General features: G+C 36.3%; 1 pseudogene; it reads left to right on the forward strand.

Annotated features, from left to right (window-relative positions):
• The first annotated feature begins 491 nt into the window (after window positions 1–491).
• LOC130461651 (TPD1 protein homolog 1-like) lies at window positions 492–2,414 on the forward strand (annotated as a pseudogene).
• Window positions 2,415–2,634: the final 220 nt, after the last annotated feature.

A 2,634-nucleotide genomic window follows, 5' to 3' on the forward strand; every position in this document is an offset into this window, starting at 1 on the left:
GAGTTAATGAATTTTAAATCTTGATTTAGGGTTAGGGTTTTTATTAAACTCATATGGCGAATTGATTAACATAATTAAATTTCAATTTTAATTATGGTAATCAATATTAATTTTCAAATTCATTAGCTTGAAGTGTTGATTTTTAATGGTTTTCAGATTCATTTATCTCATTAGATACTTTGGGGAAATTAGGTTTGAGTGGACCTGAAACAATTGAGGTACCCATAGTTATACAACTGGTAGTGTAGTGAAGTGCACAAAGATCCATAGAAATGTGCCTTTGACCATAGCCAAGACCATATTCTTATCTAACCTAATTTAGTTTGAATTAGGAGAATTAGATGTAATCCTAGTGATGGATTGGTTAGCCATGTTCAAAGCCAAGATGCATGGATTGGGAGAAGCAGAAAGTTCATTTGAGATCTAGCTTAGGTAAAGTAGTATTCTACCGTCGTTTTGGTAAGCCTAGAAATATAGGAATCATCACGACAATGGAACTCGTGAAGTTAGTCCATAAAGGAAATCCAGTATTTTTATGCAATGTGAGAGACCTCGATAGAGAAGTTAAGGATAAACCTGAGGACATTGCAGTTGTAAATGAGTTTTTATATGTGTTTTCGGAAGAAATCCTGGGAGTGCCTCCAAATCGACCTATTGACTTTACTATAGACTTAGTACCTGGAACTGCACCTATTTTGAAAGCTCCATATCGAATGGCTCCAGCAGAAATGAGTGAGTTAAAAGGGTCAACATGAGGATTTTCTAGAGAAGGGTTATATTAGACCAAGTGCCTCACCATGGGGAGCACCAGTTCTGTTTGTGAAGAAGAAGGACGGAAGCATGAGACTCTGAATAGACTACATGGAGCTCAATAAAGTGAAAATCAAGAACAAATATCCTTTGCCTAGGATATATGACTTGTTTGACCAATTGAAAGGAGTAGGAATCTTCTCAAAGATCGATTTGCGTTAATATCCAAGCTAAAAGATTGTAGTTGTGGAGTTGGCAGAAGAACTAATAACTAGTTGTAGCTAATAACAACCGATTAAACAAGTAACATAGTTAATTACTACGGATCGGAGTAACATAATTAATTAAGAGATGGAGATGTACGGTTGAGGAGTTGAGCTGCATGCATGTTTGCATTCTAACTCGTCATATTAATTGCATTCCCAATTTTCCATGCCAGTAATTAATCAGTATTAGGTAGGAGTATTACCACAATTAGAACAGTTTACAAACATAAATATGTACTCCCATCCTAGCTTCTCTTCCAATTCTCTATCTGATCGATCTATTGTTGCATCAGTGTCGTCTAATTTGAAGGGAAATCATCATGCAATTGGTAACACCCTACTAATTGTGTAGAGCTCTGTCACCTTCATCGCTTGTTCTTTACCATTTTCATTCTACTTTCTATTACGACCACAGGTATATATAATATATACTACGTATGTATATATAGTCTCAGGACTTCAGGAGTCCGTTACTTTCTTCTGATTATTGTTTGTAAATAACTAGTGGGCTAGGTCCTCCGAAAATCGGGGAAAGGTGGACTAGGTGTGTGAATTTGTCCAAGTATATACGTGTAATATTTAGACAAATATGGGATGCAATGATGCATGCATATTATTATATATATGTAGGGAGTATTACGTACGCTACGATATTCGTTATATACGAGTAATGTACTTGATTACTGTTTGACCATGCATGGATTGGCGCAGGTTGTTTAGGCAGCAGGGAGATAAACGACATTGCTAAACAAGTCATTTCCAAGGACTTTATCAACCGCACTAACTCCAGCTTGTTAACGCACAACCTTCCTCAGGCAACACCACCTGGTAAAAACAACCCTAGTCTACTGGTTTAATTAGTGGTTAAATCATTAATTAGTGTTCAATTCGATCATCATTCATCACAGTTTACATACAATTTTGCTATGATGTGGACAGATGACGATGGATCAGAAAATGATAGAACGGGATCCTCGTCGTGCTCCTTGAACGACATAGTCATAAACCAAATGGCAAATGCAAACCTCGCCATTGCCAAGCGGAATCCCAACCTATAAAGTTAATATACTTGATGTATGCGTGGGCTGCAGCGGCATTTCTAACATCCATGTAAGCTGCGGGTGGTTTAGCTCCGCTATGGTGTTGGATCCCGGCGTGTTTCGGAGGCTTTCCTATAATGATTGCCTAGTCAACAACGGTGATCCTCTTGCTCCCGGGGAAACCTTGTCTTTTCAATATGCCAATACTTTGAGTTACCCTCTCTCTGTTTCGTCTGTTCATTGCACCTAATTAATTTCTTAAATATGGACATAGACAAATCAAACCTACGTACTATATTTTTGTTTTTGTTTATTTAAATAATAAAGTTAAGCTGTTCAACACGTTTTCATTTTTCCGATCGAGTAATAAATATTAATATTATCTCTATTAAATAAGTTGAAGTTATTTTAGTAATTACACTATTGGTGTCCTACTTGGATTACTAAAATACCCTCCACACTCATAGAACAGAGAATATAACCACAATTCATCCAATAGGAAAAGCCCAAATAAGCATTTTAATCAATCTAACCTCCTAAATAAATTGATAACATTTTAATCGAATTGTTTATATGCG

The sequence above is a fragment of the Spinacia oleracea genome, chromosome 5 (assembly GCF_020520425.1).
Source record: "Spinacia oleracea cultivar Varoflay chromosome 5, BTI_SOV_V1, whole genome shotgun sequence".
Classification (NCBI taxonomy): Eukaryota; Viridiplantae; Streptophyta; class Magnoliopsida; order Caryophyllales; family Amaranthaceae; genus Spinacia; species Spinacia oleracea.